General features: G+C 40.7%; 1 protein-coding gene across 1 annotated transcript in view; it reads right to left on the bottom strand.

Moving 5' to 3' along the window:
- Window positions 1-19,329, bottom strand: part of GRID1 (glutamate ionotropic receptor delta type subunit 1) — an 836,720-nt gene that overhangs the window by 419,995 nt on the left and 397,396 nt on the right. The window lies entirely within an intron of this gene.

Below are 19,329 nucleotides of genomic sequence, written 5' to 3'. Positions count from 1 at the left end.
CAATTTCAAACCATGGGTGTCAGGCTTGGTTAGCCAACCTATAAAGCTCATCTAATAAATACGCTCAAGTGAACTGATGTCCATGTGAAGTGTCCCTCAGAGAGTTAGGATGGTCCCCACAAGCGAGGTACAACATCCATGCCTGTTGTAACTGAGCAAGGTCCACTTATATTGGAAATAAATTGGCAGAGTAAGACTAAATTATTTGACTTGTCCCACAAAAAACTATGTACCAGATTCTGATTTTACTTACATCAGCTTTAGACTACGATAATTTAACTGACTTTCATGGAATTACTCTTGGTTTATAGCAAGATCAAATTTATGCCCTGGGTGTCTACGAGTAAAAGGAGACACTTGCAAACTAAGCTATGAAAAACCCACGCACACGTGGATACATTTGGATTTTGATAGGAATGCTGTGTTTTGCTATATTTGTCACTTATTTTCAGTCTAGACACCTTGTTCATTATAGTATAGGAGCGTTCATAAAAAGTCTGTTAGAGGGGACTTAAAAAAAGCTTTCACATCTTACAGCAGTCAGTGTTATAATTCTTCTATTTTGTGAACAAGTGCATAATGTACAATGAAAAAGAGCTAGCACTTTACAAAGGGGGGAAATGTAGAAGAAAGAATAACTCAAGACACTAAAAAAAGAGGAGGTCAAATTCTGCTTTCTTATGTCACTAACTGCTTTCAGTTATATAAGTGCAATTTAGTTACCCTCTTAAAATTGTGGTTGTCTTTGTAACCGAGGGCAGAACTTGGCAATTAGTGTTTAAGTGGTATTTCTGTAGTCTCTAATAGAAAGGAAAGGAATTTGAGCCCTCTTTATAAGCACTGAGATTTGCTAAATTCACAAATCAAATTAGGTTTTACATTGCACCTTTCAGACCTGACCTGATCTAGAGTGCTTTTAAGTGACAGATGCTGGCAATGGCTGGGAGCAAAAGCAATTGCACAAGTAGTTATGCATTTAGAATAGCTCTCACAGCCTTGGCCATTAGAACTTCATTTAATGAGAGAGAATATTGGCCAGGACACTAGGGTCATCCCTTTCCTTTTTTAAATGGTACCACAGGACAGTTAATTTCCACATGGACAAGAGTCACCAACCGAACACACAGACAAGGAAGGGAGGGATAGCTCAGTGGTTTGAGCATTGGCCTGCTAAACACAGGGTTGTGAGTTCAAACTTTGAGGGGGCCACTAAGGGATCTGGGGCAAAAATCGGGGATTGGTCCTGCTTTGAGCAGGGGGTTGGACTAGATGACCTCCTGAGGTCCCTTCCAACCCTGATATGCTATGATTCTACAAGCATTGGTTCATCATCTCAAGTATAAAAAAAGTTCTCTCTCAGTAGCAAAGTCAAAGAAACTAGAATCATTCATTGTCAAAAATTCAAACAATATTCTGAATGTACTTGGGCATTCAAAATATCCTGAAGAGGAAGATGCACAATGTAAGACAAGGTTGCCTCAAGGCAGGTCTATAACTTGTGCTCTGAGCATTTATAGGATGCAATGTTTTAAAACCATGTATAGCACTACTGCAGTGTTCAGCAAAAAAGGAACCTATGCTAATACATTTGCTGTAGCTCACTTTTATAAAATGACACCACCTTCTCCTGACCAAAAAGCAATTACAATCTTTTGTGGCATATTCAGCAGATTTCTAGGGACATGGATCTTATAGATGAATAAGTGGAAAATGTTATACATATCCAAACAAAATTCCTGGTTTATTTCATTGTGTATTAGTGTTGCTACTGAAATAATAAAATTTTGGTGAAAGGAAGTGTGAGCAGGGCCAGTATCCCTTGAGAATGACTTTCAATCTCATCCCCCCCGCATTGTTAGACTGCTAGGGTGAAATCCTGGTCCCACTGAATGCAATGGCCAAAGTTCCATTGACTTCACTGGGGCAGATATCAACCCTTAAATTTTGTCGACTGCCCCAGGTCAAGCTATGTGAAGTCTTCATAACTAAATGGAAAATTACTTGAAATTAACTGATTTTTTGTTTTGCATTTCAATAACAAATATATAGACAGATTGCCAAAATGATCCCATCACCTAGTTAAAATGGGTCCAATTTTTAACAGAAAAGATTTTCTCCTCAAAAGCGTATTAAAATTCATATTTTTTAACATTTTCAACCAAAACCCATGTACTTCGACAAAACTGTAAAGCAAGAAAGCAACACTGATTGGGACGGGGGAGGGGGGCGACAACAAATGTGTACGCAGTGTCAAAAATTATTCTACTAAAGTTCAGTCAACAAAGAATAGTGAATTTTGCACAGTAAAAGCCCTGTGAGGAAGCCTGTTGTGAGCTTACCACTAGTCCTTCTGTGGAAGAAAAGGTGTGTATTTTCATACTGATCAGATTCCCCCATCTGCTTAATCTACTCAGGCATGCAATCCACAAAGGTACATTTCCTTAGTCAGAATCTAGCATATCCATGAGCTTGTGCTTTTAAGGGCCCTATTTTAAATTCCAACTAATCAAACTACTACAATTAATTACAAAGGGCCTCGAATTATATTAAAATAGTAAAATCTGGAATCTCTCGAAGGATAAGAAAAAAATAGGGTAACTGATTTAACCAACCACTGTATGGCACTATTTCCCACACACCAAATAATCCTCCTGTCCTCTGCCTGCACCTCAATATTTCTGTATTCTTAAAGATGGACTTTCATGATAAGGCAATCTATCAAATAACTCCCACTCTCACAAACGCACCTATTTGTCTTTCCCTTACTAACATTATTTTCCTTGGAACTTTTGCTTAACAAAAGCATTGTGTTTTTATGGGGGCATATACCAAGCTTACCTTCAGTAAAGTCCCATTATTCCCTTTTCCCAAAGTATATGCACCACTAAGTAATGTTAAAGGCATTTATGCATGTGCAACAAGAGAAGAACAGAGATTATTCTGCTGAAATTGTGATATCACAATCATTCATGGCAATAAAGGATTACATTATAATAATAATACTCAGCACTGAAAGACTTTTACACATCTTCAAAGTATAGTAAAAACATTAACTGAAGTCATCCCGACACCCCAGTGTGCTAAGTATTACCAACAAATAAACACTTCTTCAGTGCAGGATACAACAGAAGCTGGATTTTCAATATTGCTGAATGAAAAAATAGGGAAGAAAAATGTATAAACTATTCAAATTGCAAAGGAAATTTGGATTTGACCATGTTTAGCATGCCTTTGTTTTTACTGTCCATGATCATTTAAGCACTTGAGCTTTACTTCTGCAAAATACTCATACGAAGCACATTTGAAACTTCAATTCTCAAATTTTCACTGAAAGTGACTGTAAAATTTGGCACTGGTGATTCAAAAGGTTCAAGTTAATAATACTAGTCATCCCAGTCAGAGATCAGAAAAATGACCACATAGACCTATGTAACTAGGCCACAGGTACTGGAACAAGGGGTGCTGCCGCACCCGCTGGCTTGAAGTGGTAATAACAACCCAAATACAAGTTTTCCGCCTTCAGCACCCATACTGTAAAAATTGTTCCAGTACCACTGAACTAAGTAATACAAACTGTGACGGTTCACAGATTGTGATCCATCTACAAACCAAGTTTCAATCACTTGAAATTGGAAAATAATTCAGAATTCATTTCTACATTTTAAGATCTGTTTATGGACAATTCAACACACATGAAAAAAGGAGAATTTATTTGCTATGAATTATTTGCTCAGGTCTAGTTATGAATAGAGCTGGGAATGAGCTGCACAGCCCAGCTCCAAGTCTGAACCTCCTGCAGATTTGACTCAAAGAGACACTACATTCCAATCTGGATGCAAAATTCCATGATGTTTGCATCTGGGATATTGTTCAGACCTATTTCTAGCTGAGAGAGCGAAACTTCTTATTCAAACATAAATTACACCACTAACAAGGGGAATAGACATACTTACTGGCAAAAAATTGTATGTGTTAGCTGAACTTTCTATTTGTATTACAAAAATCTCTTAATTTGCCATATTGCCAAAGCCTCTTTTTTAAAGACCTGATCCAATGTAAGTCAATAGACATACTCCCACTGACTTAATGAGAGGTAGTTCTATATAAATTGAACCTCAAGGAACGTTGCCTGAGATTAAGCCATATCCAAGTTACCTACCTAAATCATTACTACAGTTTCAGACATGCATTATTTGTGCCAAATGTCTTAATAATTTAGGAATTCAAAGTTTCACAAAAGCTTGGTTCACAGCATTACAGATGGCAAAATCACACTTTATCTTTCAGAGTTTGACTGGACAGTGGTATCAATCCTGTTTGAAGAATACATCAGTTAATGAAACTGCTGTAAATTATGTAGAAAATTACAGAGATTCAAAGCTAAATGGAAACCAGTGCTCAAATTGCTATGATGTAGACAGAAAGGGAACATACCACCAATTATGGTTGTTTCGGAAGGTATATTTCATTCTCCCCAACAGCTCTGAGAATAAAAGAACATTTTACAAGTACATTCTCAAGTAGAGCTGGGAAAATAAATTCAAGGAAAAGAAGAAACAGCTTGAATTTTAATTCACATCTCAAAATGAACCAATTGTATATAAGATGTATTTTTAATAGTGAAGAACCCACCCTCTTTTGCTCCCTTACCCAAGAAGTCTGTTTCACAAATGTTGTGAGTCTCGGGGGTTTAGTAGGCTCCAAAAATTAATTACATTTTACCACTGACAAAGGGAAATCCAGAGAGGTTGTCTGAAACTCAGTAGAAAAAGTGCCAGTCCGACGATTCCCACCTCTTAATTGAAATATCTGGCAAAGTATCATGAGGTCAAGAAAGAAGGGGTTGGAAAGCAAGTGCAGTAGGAGTATCGGGTGTGGATACAACTTCCACCCGCGTGCACCTTTCCTCACCCAAATCTATCTAAATTTCTTCTGCCCCCAAAATAAGAGATGTTCTAAAGCCACTGTAAGTGAAGGGATAAGATGTGAAAGGAGAATGTTCTAAATTGGACTATGAAGAAGGGAATATGGATTATGTAAAAGGAGGAAAAAAAGGAGACACACCATGTTCTCCTTAATTTTTGGAGCATTTCTGAACCAAAACTCTGCATACCTTCAAAGGTTAAGTTATCACTACTGTAAAGTCACTTGCTAATCATTTGACTTTTTAAAAATTTTCATTTGTTTGAAACAACCCTCTCTGCATACTGAAAATAAAAGTCTACCCTACTGTAGTGATTACTCTTGTGCAATTTGTCAAACCTTTTTTCCCCGCAGTTCAAATTTGGCTTGAAAATTATTTTATTTTGTTTACTTCCTTACTAGTGCCCCAGCAGCATTCATTTATGTCAGCAAACTACTTACGCGGTGTCATTTATGTTGAAGCACTCCATAAACTTATGGTATTAAAGACCACACATCATCATCATCAAGTAGCTCTGAGGCTATTGTCTGTTAGTTTACTCCTGCTGGCCAGACAGCAGAGAGAGAGAGAACAAAAGTACATAAAACATACAATTTTCTTCCAAGTTCTAAATATCTTTAATGTAAAGAATATATTTGTAGTGCCTGTATCAAGGATATTTACAACTTGACAGGCATTATCCACATTTTAACAATTTTAAGCTGGGTCAGATTTTGAAGCTAATTAACTGAACATTGTCTTTTAATGTGTTTTCAATACAACTAAATACTCTCCCTGCTCTTATTTACGTCACAAGATGTAACAGTTGTAAAGAATTTTAAATATATTAAAATAATTGTTGCTTTTCTTAAACTGTCAGATCGGCTAGAACTGTGAGAACATCAGTATTGTCAAAAGCCAGGAATCGTAAAGACCAGCAGCTCCTTGTAAGGCATCTCTGCTAATGTGCCTCAATCTTGACCTGAAAAGTCCCGGCTGTTCCAGTCCTCAGGCTCTCGTAGGCAGAGACTGCTGGCTGTGACGAATTTTAACTGAATTGAATGCAACTGAAAGGCACCAGATTAACAACAGTGGAAAATAAAGCCCCCTGTTTACCTTCAGAAGAGAAAAAAGAAGAGCAAAATCAAGGCAAGATTGGCCTAAACTAATCCCAAAAACGTGCCTCAAACCTCTTCAGGAAAAGTCACTAAGGGTGAAAGACTAGTTCCAGCTGCGCACACACCCAGGTCTGTCTAGACTAGAATTTGGAAGATGTTAGCTAACCCACATTAATAGTGTCATAGGCTTTTTACTCATCCAAGTTAGCATGTGTTAAAGGCACATTGCCTTGACTATACTATACTGGTAACAGTTGTTGCTTAACTGACATTTTCCAAATCCTAGTCCAGATGTCGGTTAACATTTGTTATCTAACATTTTCCAAATCCTAGTCTAGACGTTCCCCAGCACACTGAGATTTTGCTGATATTAATTAAGGATGATTGATTAAGGATTTTGGGACAGAAAACAGATTGTAACCACTATTTTTTTCATACAGGCCACTAGACAGCTGCACAACAGTAATACATTTTAATCATTACCAATCCATTCTGTATTCAAGTAGGTGAATAAACAGTGAAAGGCTCCATATCTCTTTATCAATTCTTCCCCACTTGGTGGGTTTAGGTCACGTTTTTATATGCAGAATATTACAAATAAAAGCATTTATACCAAAACCAGTATTAGAATTGGCTGTGCATTTCACTTGTAGTTTAAAATTCAGTATCATTATTAAGTCTGTTTGCAAAGTCAAGGTAACTGGATTTTCTCTCTGTATACTGCACCAGAGAAATTTCTTTCATTTTAATGGAAAACTGAAGGGTAAGCTAAAAGCTAATGCAATCTTCTTGACAAATGCACTAATGGCAAAATATCTGCTTCTTAAAGCATGTTCTTCAATTCAGTGGTCTGTATCTACCACTGAATTTTGTCCTTTAAAACTCATTGATTTTTTTCTGCTGACTTTTACAATACAAATGTCATTGTTAGATAAAATAATTGAACCAAGTAATCTATTCACCAACTGGAGAGAGAGTCTTTCACTGACTTCATCCTCATCTATCACAATCTAATGTGAATCTAACATCATTTTGTTAACAGGCAAGTTGTACTTACTTTTAATTTGAGTCACTAGATATGTTGAATACCAGGAGCACATACTGGGGAGGCATTTCCGAACCTGTAAACTGTTGGTAGTTGTCTCAAGAATGACAACTTACTATGAGTGTAGGCATTTTTCAAGACTGGCCCTATGTACTAGCAAGCTGTAGTTCAATTCCAAACCAGAGTTTTGTCTCATATCCAATATTGATACTGCTATGCAATACTAGATGCTGCATTGTCAAATGTGCCATATTTGAATCAGTCACTATGTGCAAGCAGAACTTGCATGGATCCTATCGAATTTTACAAACATAACTGGGAATGAAATTGAGGTCCTAGCTGCCATAAATATAAAGGGAAGGGTAAACACCTTTAAAATCCCTTCTGGCCAGAGGAAAAACCCTTTCACCCGTAACGGGTTAAGAAGTTAGGATAACCTCGCTGGCACCTGACCAAAATGACCAATGAGGAGACAAGATACTTTCAAAGCTGGAGGGGGGGAGAAACAAAGGTTCTCTCTGTCTGTTTTTTTTTTTTTGTCCAGGAACAGAAAAGGAATGGAGTCTTAGAACTTACTAAGTAATCTAGTTAGATATGCGTTAGATTCTGTTTTGTTTAAATGGCTGATAAAATAAGTTGTGCTGAATGGAATGTATATTCCTGTTTTTGTGTCTTTTTGAAACTTAAGGTTTTGCCTAGAGGGATTCTCTATGTTTTGAATCTGATTACCCTGTAAGGTATTTACCATCCTGATTTTACAGAGGTGATTCTTTTACTTTTTCTTCAGTTAAAATTCTTCTTTTAAGAACCTGATTGCTTTTTCATTGTTCTTAAGATCCAAGGGTTTGGGTCTGTGTTCACCTATGCAAATTGGTGAGGATTTTTATCAAGCCTTCCCCAGGAAAGGGGCTGTAGGGTTTGGGGAGGATTTTGGGGGGAAAGACATTTCCAAGCGGACTCTTTCCCTGTTATATATTTGTTAGTCGCTTGGTGGTGGCAGCAATAAAGTCCAAGGGCAAAAGGTAAAATAGTTTGTACCTTGGGGAAGTTTTAACCTAAGCTGGTAAAAATAAGCTGAGGGGGTTTTCATGCAGATCCCCACATCTGTACCCTAGAGTTCTATGCTGCATTGTCAAATGTGCCATATTTGAATCAATCACTATGTGCAAGCAGAACTTACACGGATCCTATCGAATTTTACAAACATAACTTGGGATGAAATTTAGGTCCTAGCTAACATCCCTCAAGCTGCGTATGAGCCAAACTACATTAAGGGCTTTTCTACATGGGGATTGTAAACCAAATCAAATTGAGTTAACCCGGTTTGGAAATGCTTGAGTTCACACAACGCAATCCATCGCTGCTGGAGTCCGCTTGCCAAGTGGACTCGGTTTGTTTCACCTGATATAGTATGGCCTTTTGTTCCTGTTCATGTAATAGGTGTGCACCACTTTTTGCATGCTTCCAATGGCAATCCCACAATGCTTTGCAGGTTGACCATTACTGACCTGTTTACTTGTATGCCTTCCCTGCCCTGATATCAAGAAGGACCCTTCCCCTCTTTAAAAAGTGACACAAAGCCAGATTTTGTCGCTTTGCGCCTGGATCCCAGTGTATCATTATTGTGGGGATACAACCATGATAGCACTCCAGGGGTCCCACAACACACCTTTCACAGCTGCTTGAAGTTGTCCTGAGACCCTAAATCTCATTGCCCTCGGTGGAGATGCTTAGGTTCAGGAAGCTCTCATGCCCAGCCATAGGAATAAGGACCTTTTTGTGGACATTGCAAAGGAGATGTCCGTGAGGGGTCACGACTGTACACCAACAAGTACCGAAGAAAGAGCAAGCATCTAACAAGAAGTACATTGTTTCATCCCTTAATTCAATCTGGTAGGGGACAGATGACCTGCCCACTTGTTGATGAACTGGACAGGATTCTACACAAATTATAGTACAACCCATCAGAGACTCCATTTGGAGCCAGCTGCCTGCACTCTCCCTGCCACCCGCAATGAACAGCAAGACCTACTGGAGGATGAGCAGGAACAGAGAGCAGACACCAGAGAAGAGCTGCCCTGACAGCAGGATCTTTTTGTGACTCGGTACCCTGACAATGGCCAGCTGGAAAGCCAGCCCCACTCCTGCCCTGCTACTATGAACCCTGATTCCTATCCTGCTTTGGCTGACACAAATCCCAGCCAAAGAGTCAGATGACCTGGAAGGAACTTCAGTATGTTAGTACCTTTGTTTACAGTTTATTTTTGGTGGCAGATGAGACCTAAGAGCTCCCCTCATGCTGCCCACCAGCATGATGCGTTCATTATCTGTACCACACACCCAGGGCATATTTAAAAAAACAAAAGCATTCATTTGTGCAAAATTCAACAGTTTATTGAGACTGTTCTTACAGGGGAAGAAATATGGTTAGTCTTCACAGTTCACATGAGATGTAAGTGCACTTTGCAAGTCCAGTCAAGGCACATACAATATTGCTCCCTGCTGATATTCAAATGCCCAACAACACACACTGTAGAAGACAGTCATTGCAGGACCCTATCTATTTTTCTCAGCACTTTCTCCATGTTTGCAGGGAAGATATAGCAGAAGTTAAGACTGCAAAATAGCTCGATTTTGTTTGGCGTGTTATAGGGAATAGCCACAACCCCAGCCTCCGATATAGTTTGTACATTCTTTCCACACCTGCCTGCAGCACTTCTGGGAGGACCATTCTCTGCCTTGTAGTCACTTGCCTCAGTGTAATGTCACAGGGAGAGAACAGACTATAGGGAAGTAGGGGAGATTACCATCCTGTTGACCCCCATAGCTCCCCCCCTTTAGATTCCCAATATGAGAGGAGCAGCACCAGTGCACCATCAAAACTGCAAAAAACAACCTGGGGTGGGGGGTGGTTGAGGCTAACTGCATGAAAGCAGATACAGCAGACTGAAATCCAAATGCACGCAGCAAGTGCCATACACCCAGACTACTTACCATCTCTGAGTTTTCCCCAATGAATGGCAGGAGTCTCAGGGAGGAAAGCACATTACACGTACTGAAGAAAGCTATCACAATTCATCTGTAATATGAACGAACAATAAGCAACTTGTTTCCCCACTACTCCCACAGCCACAGCACCTGCAACAGCCAGACCACTGAGGACAGGGCCCCTATGCACCGCTGAAAGGCTGGCCAACCTGAGGGGGAGAAAAAGGAAGACTCAGGGCAAGATGTTTGCAGAACTCATGGCATAGTCACAGAGGAATGCCCTGCTGGTTGAGAAGTGGAGGCTGTACATGAGGACCCAGAGGGAGAGAGAAATGCAGTTCTCCCAAGAGATTGTGGCAGTGATTGAGGACAGCATCACAATGGCCCAGGTAAAGTGTGGCTGTGGCCAAGGACAGCAATACCACAGCAAAGGGGAGTATGGCAAAAAGAGAGACGCAGAGGCTACTCATGGACACTGTCCTGAGCCAGAATGCCCTCCTGCAAAACATGCTCTTGCCAGGCCAGCAGGCTCTGCAGTCCCATAATTTGAGACCCAGCCATGTCCTTCAGTCCCTGGACAGTGCTGGCTACTGGGACGTACAGTAAATCCTAACCTCCACATCCCTAGAGCAGTGCTCCCAGCAGCTCTCATTCACCTCTTAGATCCAACCTCTGGGTACCTGGGAGTCCAGCTCTTTTGAGTTCTTGCAATGTCCCTGAAATTTCTGAGCCAAGCCACTCAACACCAGGACCCATGTGGTCGAGAACAGCTAGAGGCAAGGCATATGCAAGCCTTTAACACACACCTCCCATACTCCCTATTGTTATACTTGGAATGTTGTTACTATTGCATTTTTGAGTTTTGTTGGCAGTGTCACAAGAATGAAAGGTTGTGTGTATAGTTGGTTACTTAAGAAGATTGTATCTGGAAATACATTTAACAAACCAATGAAATTATTTTTCCATTGCTTTTATTAAAACTATTATTGGATTTTTGTTGTTGTTTCATAACAAAAGTGTTGTTATTTAACAACATTTAACAGAGAGAATCTTTTAAGTAAAGCAGAAATAATTCACAGGGTTTTGACAAAAGCACATGGGGAACGTTAATCTTCAACGACCCACACACAATACCCCTGTGCATTTACATCTGTAAACCTGTAGCAGTGGTCCACCAGTCCTTGGAGTACCATGGAGAGATAACCCTTTCTGTTTATAAATTTTGCACCCTGGTGAGGGGAAGGGTGGGGCACAAGATAGGAACATAACATAAGGTTATAAGAACATAAGAATGGCCCTACTGGGTCAGACCAAAGGTCCATCTAGCCCAGTATCCTGTCTTCCAACAGCGGCCAATGCCAGGTGCCCCAGAGGGAGTGAACAGAACATGTAGTCATCAAGTGATCCATCCCCCGTCACTCATTTCCAGCTTCTGGCAAACAGAGGCTAGGGACACCACTCCTGCCCATCCTGGCCAACAGCCATTCATAGGACCTATCCTCCATGAATTTATCTAGTTCTTTTTTGAACGCTGTTATAGTCTTGGACTTCACAACATCTTCTGGCAAGGAGTTCCACAGGTTGACTATGCATTGTGTGAAGAAATAATGCCTTTTGTTTGTTTTAAACCTGCTGCCTATTAGTTTCATTTGGTGATCCCTAGTTCTTGTGTTATGAGAAGTGGTAAACATCTCTTCCTTAACTACTTTCTCTACACCAGTCATGATTTTATAGCCCTCAGTTGTATCTCCCCTTAGCCATCTCGTTTCCAAGCTGAAAAGTCTCAGTCTTATTAATCTCTCCTCATACGGAAGCCATTCCATACCCCTAATAATTTCTGTTGCCCCATTCTGAACCTTTTCCAATTCCAATATATCTTTTTTGAGATGGGGCGACCACATCTGCACACAGTATTCAAGATGTGCCAGGGATTTATATAGCGGCAACATGATATTTTCTGTTCTATTATCTATCCCTTTATTAATGATTCCCAGCATTCTGTTTGCTTTATTGATTGCCGCTGCACATTGAGTGGATGTTTTCAGAGAACTATCCACAATGACTCCATGATCTCTTTCTTGAGTGGTAACAGGTAATTCAGACCCCATCATTTTATATGTATAGTTGGGATAATGCTTTCCAGTGTGCAAAACCATCAATAATCTCCTGAGCACTACCTAGGTCCCTGACCCGGTTAGCGAGCATGTTATCAATGGCATAGCAGACCTGTATGGGAATGGCCCCAAAAGTTGATCTTCCTATGCCGAATTGGTTAGCTACAGACCAGTAACATTCTGGGGTGGCCAGCTTCTACATGGCAATTGCAACCCATTTCTCCATTGGTGTAAGGCACTGCATGTTGGTATGCTGTCACTGAAGCTCCAGGGCCAATTCTGCACAGATCTCAGAAAAGGTAGCCCACCCCATCCTGAAGTTTTTTTTGATGCTGCTGGTCACCCCAGGTCTGCAATATGATCCTCTCCCACCAATATGTGCTGGTTTTCTGGCCCAGAAACAAAGCTGAATGCTGCGTAGGTGATCCAGGAACTCATCCTCTTCCTCCAACAGTTCTCATCCTCCTGTTCTTCCACTTTCTCCTGCTGCCACCACTGCAGACTATCTTCCTGCTGCCCGAGGAATTGCAGCTACTGCCATAGATAATTATCCTGCTCCCACATCATCTGTTCAATGGTGTGATGGGAGAAGTTCAATGCCAAATTTCTCTGGAGCTGAGTGCTGTAATTTAGCCCAAGCAGACTCTACCATATTCAGATTTGTCACCACAATGACATGGAGCATTGTTGGCCATGACCAGTTCTTAAATGGCACAAGCCAGTCCAGAAAGAAGGTATGGGATGAAGACAGTAGAAAAAACTATTTTTTTAATTGAACCCACCTGGCTTCCCACAATTCACAGCAAGAACTATCCGAGGATGCACTCTGCTCAGCAGCAAAGCAAAGCACCACAGATACCCTGGAGTACGCTACGTTCTCAGTTCACAGCAAACTCTGTGTTCACACAATATGAATTGAAAACTGAACATGTGTTCTGTGTGCTCACAATTGGTATGACTCACATACTGTAAGTTACCAGCCATGCATCAGAAAGCTTTGAATTAACCTTAATTCACTAACTAACCTTAATTTGAAACACCTTAAGAATCCCCCTCCCCACCCATCACACCAGATGAGTTTAAGGGACAAAGGAAGTAGTTTACATCAAACATCTGATGTCAACCAGTAGACTATGCTAAGGTTAAACAACAATTAAGCTAAATAATACTACTGCTTTGCACTTATAGGGCAACTTTCATTCAAAGCTCTCAAAAGCGCCTTGCAAACATTAATTCATTCATACAGTGCCTCTGACATAAGAATTATAATTAGTTTACAGATGGGTAAAGTAAGGCCTAGAGTAGTCAATGACTTCCTCAAGGTCAGGGAGCAAGTCAGTGACCAGACTCAGGGTAGAGGCCAGGAGTCCTTGACTGTCAGGCATTGTCTCTGAGCTTTTAACAGTACTTCTTGAATGTCAATATTTTTAAAGACGGTGGAATTTGAGGCTAGATCCTCACTTAACCCACCCTGCTTGTCGCCATTAGTGAACAATGCCAGTTCCTTTCCAGAGAAACTGCATGTGCTGTTGAAGCCACCACTTTTTCAACCAAGAGATGTGTAATTAAGCAAAGAGGAGGAATGCATAGTCTATAAAAAATAGGGGTTTATTTTAAATGGGGAGGGTGAATTTGCTGGCTAGCGTTAACTGGGCAATCCAAAAGTAAGCTTGCAAGAGAAAATGAGCCTACTGACTGCATTATACAGCAAAGCTGTGAATGCTGAGGAGCCTATTAGAAGTTTTACATCTGAGAAAGAAGAAGGGACAAACTTGGGGAAGCAGCGCACCGCTCACTTTAACAAAGGGATGTCTGCTCCAGGAAACTTCAGAATGATAATTAGTCTCTTCTTCCAAAAAATACATATTTCTTTAAAGTAAATGAAGCATGAAGAAAACCCAATTATAATAAGTCCGGAAATGAGCTGAACACAAAACTGAAATGTCAGTGGTCTTGCTGTGCAACAGCATCCTGCTCCCTGCAGTCCGTCCAATTATGGGTATATTTAATTCTATTATCAACATTATCAACACTTTAAATACCCCTTTTATATTTAATTTCATTGATAAAGAGTTGTTTTCATTATTTTTAATTAGGCAGAGATGTCTCAATGAATCCAGCTTTTGTTGATTATTTCAAATCATGGGTAGAATCTCATTCCAGGCAACTAAGAAATCAACTGATTGAAGTGGCTTTTCTCAGTTCAGCCTCTAACTATGCATGAGCCTGTCATTGCATGAACACACTTGCTCAGGACATGCCTGAAATTTCAGGTTAAATTTTAGCCTGAGCAATCTAGCCCTTGGTTACGGTAGGAGGAAAGAGCGATCTGTACCAGACATATACCTGGCTGGGATTATTTCCTTTTCCATGATGGCTCAACTGGCCTGGCTGGCATGTTAGGTAGAAACTGCCCATCTGCATGGGATGGAGAGTACCAGACCCAGAGACATTGCTGCCCTGCCCAGCTACCAACAAAATGGGCAGTCAATATAGGAAAGTCAGTAGGCTCCTTACACCTCTTTTACTCCCCTACATGGGAACACAGAATCAAGCTCTTAGCTAGCAAAAAGGCCAATATTTAGACTGCAAAAGGGGCACTCCTCCTGCATTTGGACAACAAGACTCATAAAAGTCTCTTCACCATCCATGCACCTAGATAAAAATTAAATCCTGCATTCATATCCTTGCCAATGCCTTAACATATCTGCATATCTTAAAAGAACCCCTTATATTAGATCTACACTACTTTTAACACAAAGGGGCATGGAAGGAAATAAAAAGGATGTATCTGATTTTCAGCAGCGCTTTTGTGCTTTATAACTCAAAATTATTCTACATCAAATATTGTTCTACACAGAACTGAGATCTGATTTTTCAATGCTTGTATAATAAATCTTTATCAGCTAACATGCATTTGTTAATCTTTTTTCCATAGTGAAAAATGGAATCAAAGACCGTGCCATTCTGTTTGCTCTTTTAAGATCAGATTTTAATGTCTGCTTCAAGGAAACACAGTGATGTAGCTAGACTTTAGACTATGCATCCTCAACCCTTTGTCCAAAGTTTTCTACACAGAAAGCACCACATGCAAAAGTAATTTGATATTCACCTTTTGGTGCTGCATGCTTCCTGTCTAACTCCAGTTAATGCTAAGGTTCTTAAGCACCTTGTGTTCATGAGATGCCATTTTGGTGGTGATCAGTGGTGCAGATTATGAAAAGATTGCAACATTAATGTTATCAAACTGAACAGCAGAGTCATCGCTGAAGAAATCCCCTTGGCACTGTACTATGCAATCATTGCTCAACCTGTCTAGAAAGGAGGGGTTTACAAGAGTTAATCACCTGTAGTATTCAAGAATTTGCATGTAAGAAAATAAATTTTATATCTCTATCTATATATCACACCCTAATAAGTAGTAACTTCCAGTAAGGTCTGTTATGTTCTCTCTGAGGGAAATCTGGGTAGGCACACAGTACGACAGTCTTTTGGAAACAATCAGTGTCTCTCAGCTATAATTCATTTTGATACTCACTGAAAGGACCATGTTGTTGAAACATGTGCTTGGTCAGCCAAGATGTGAATACACATTAAGCTGCAAGGGACATAAAGTAGGCATAATTTCCACTTCTCAGTGAGTAAAGTGATGCGGATGTTTTGCACCAAATAAAACAGTCGCAGAGGCATTGAGTCAGGACCATTACAGTGAAGCACTAGCTATGATTTGTCAACCATTTAGCGATCATGCAAGAAGAGAACTAACAGCAGTAGACAGAGCCAGGGACTAGACAGGTAGGCACTGTGCAAGAGACAATTCCCTCTACATCCTTCAGACCCACTAAGTTTATACACACCCCCACCGAGTTAAGCTAATGCAATTCAGTCCTGACCTACAATACCACCCCTCCCCACCACATCCCATTCCAGTGCTAATCCTCTCAGGGAGGATAGAGATGGCTGCATTATTATTGATGATGGCTAAAGAAAGCAGTGACCCACAGATGTTCAGTGAAATGTTGCAAATGTGCACCGAATGTTTAGAAATACCTCATAAAAATACAGAAATATTACACAGGTACCTGAAATCCACAGTGAGCTAATTCTATGGCATAATACTGCCTACTTCTGCTCCTATTTCTGGAAGCAGTGAAGAAGCTTCACTGCTTAGCAGGACCCCAACAGGCAGAGATGCAAATGGTAGGTGAGGAGAAATGTTTTGGAGTCTCCCTAGCTAATGCCTGAGTAGATTACACAGAGCTGTGATGGCACCTGTGATTATCACAGAACTTGTAACTGCTTCCCTGAGACCACCAGAACCTTCATTCTTGGTATCTTTTAAAAAAAATAATATTTTAAGCCTCATAAGCTTTGTAGCATCAGTATTGCCAACGCCAAGCATTCAAAAATCATGAGTCAGGCCCCCCAAGAATCATAAGATTGGCTTAAAAATCATGAGGGTTTTTTTATATAATAAATTTGGCGCTTGCCTCTCATTTTCTGAACTGTTATTTTACACATTTTCAAGTTTTTCTTGCAACCATCAGAATTAGAATCAATTAAAAAAAATTAAAACGGAGATCACCACATAACCCCATGACTCCAGGAGCTGGGTCTTGAAGAGAAAGACCAAATATCACAAGACTCACGAAGAGCTGGCAAAACTGATGTGCACAAATGGAGACAAGGACGAGACACAAAAAACTCACCTTGATGTATACTGAAGGTTTTACTGGTGTGTCACCACCATCCTGTCTCCGAAAATTATTTTTTAAAGTTTTAGTAGAAAACTATTAAGAAAGTTAAGGCAACAGAGACGTGTATTTTTATTTCTTACAGGGTACATAGCAGATCAAAATCTCCCTGATCAGGCCTAACTCCTTCAAGAAGATCTACAGTATAACACTGGATTTGGTACTGAGATGTACTCATCACTTTCAACAGGAGTTGCAGGTGCCCAGCAACAGGTATAGCAATTCCCAGGAACAAGCTGTGACAGGGCCGGGCCAGATGGCTATAGGAGAGTAATAGAAGGCAGATATATTAGCCCCAGGCTAAGTAGGTCCCTTTTCCTTGGGTAAGGTAACAGGGAAGGTCCAGAACAATCAGGAACCCTCTGGAGACAATTAAGACAGGCTGCTTAGAACACCTGTAGCCAATCAAGAAGCTGCTAGAATCAATTAAGGCAGGCTAATCAGGGCACCTGGGTTTTAAAAAAGAGCTCACTTCAGTTTGTGGTGTGCGTGTGAGGAGCTGGGAGCAAGAAACACTAGGAGTTGAGAGTGAGAACGCGGGCTGTTGGAGGACTGAGGTGTACAAGCATTACCATGCACCAGGAGGAAGGTCCTATGGTGAGGATAAAGAAGGTGTTGGGAGGAGGCCATGGGGAAGTAGCCCAGGGAGTTGTAGCTGTCACACAGCTGTTCCAGGAGGCATCTAGACAGCTGCATTCCACAGGGCCCTGGGCTGGAACCCGGAGTAGAGGGCGGGCCCGGGTTCTCCCAAATCCTCCCAACTCCTGATCAGACACAGGAGGAGTTGACCTGGACTGTGGGTTCAGAAAAATGGCCAAGCTGAGGGCTGCTGTGAAGCTCCAAGGCGAGCAAATCCGCCAATAAGCGCAAGACTCACCAAGGTAGAGCAGGAACTTTGTCACAAAGCTCTTAAGGTAGGATTAGACCTCTGATTGAAAACTCCTTGGGGGAAGGGTGCTGCTGTCAGATCTGTGCTTTGTGCAGTTCCATGAACACCTATAGCACTAAATTAATAATAATAATATTCGTGCCCGTGTGTGCGTATGCAAGTACGCATATAAACCCACAGTATATGTATAAATAAACTACCTTTGTTAAATATAAGCCAAAAAAAGAAAATAGTCAGCCAGCAAATTGTGAAACTAATGCCTAATTTATTTTTATCTTTTTGTTGGCATCAATGTGCCAGCTGTTACATACCCATGTAAGGAAAACTGGATATTAATAATCCTGTTCTCAAAATATATTTGAGTACTTTACTCCTCCTTGCTCCATAACAAATATATATAGATGTGCTGTGTGACTGGGGATGGCTAGTTTTAGGTATTTTAAAAGATGAGCAACAACGAAAGAAGTTCATCAAGATCCGCCAGTGCATTTTTTTTCATGTTCATTAAAAGTGTCATCCCAAGAGACGTTATCCTAACTCCAGTCAGCTCCGCTGATGTGAAAAATAGCAAAGAACACAATAAAATGAGAGTGACTCAGAGCAGAAGAAAGCTCATGAGCCAGCATGGAAGTGTGCGACTAGACTGTTAGTGGAGATGATTCCGAGTGGGAGGGTGTCTCAGCCACAGTATAGGAGTCAGGCAGAGTGGGTGTTGTCATCTAAGTTCAGGAGACTCACTGACAGAGATTTTGAAGGACACTTTTTCCTGATTGTATATTCTGCTGCTGAAATGATTCACAATCAGCAAACAGAATGTGAAGAAGTTCATTCAAATGAGCAGTCTAAGAGCATGTAGGGTATGAACCTCTGTGCATGCTATCCTAGCTACAGTGCTATTTTTAGTGGCTTAGCTTGAGCAGAGCTAGCGCAGGTACGTCTATGATAGCTGGAAATTACACCTCTCAGCTCAAACACACGCATACCTAAGGCTTTAAGGCCTGATCCTGCACTCATTGAAGCTGTTAGGAAATCTATGGACTTTAGTGGGAGTATGACTGGGCCCTTGTGAACAGACTAAAACCACTGAAGAGTGGATTTGAAAGAGGGTTTTCCCAGTCTGCCTCACCATCAGTAGTCCCAGCAGAGAGGGCTCGGATAGAGGAGGAATGGACCATGAATTAACCTCCCACCAGTAACAGCTAAATGTGGCCTGAATTGCTTTCTTTCCCCCACCCCTACCCTCCTATCTTAGCTATGAAGATTTTCCAAGTCAAAAATAAGGACACTCATCATGGAGGAATATCATGGTGAAGGGTTTATCTGGGCCAAGAGGAGACTGACAGGGAAAGAGTCCTGTGTTCCAAATGTGAAGAGCAGAGAAAATGTCAGAAGGAGATTTTGAGATTATAACAGTATGTAAACCCTGGATTTAGCCAGCAGTTAAATTTGTGCCCTAGACTTTAGCTGGCCATGCCAGAAACAGAGCAATGCTATTCTAGGAAAGGTGCAGCTGGGTTC

Source organism: Eretmochelys imbricata, chromosome 7 (assembly GCF_965152235.1).
Source record: "Eretmochelys imbricata isolate rEreImb1 chromosome 7, rEreImb1.hap1, whole genome shotgun sequence".
NCBI classification, from domain to species: Eukaryota; Metazoa; Chordata; order Testudines; family Cheloniidae; genus Eretmochelys; species Eretmochelys imbricata.
This window is presented reverse-complemented; position numbering and strand designations above follow the sequence as displayed.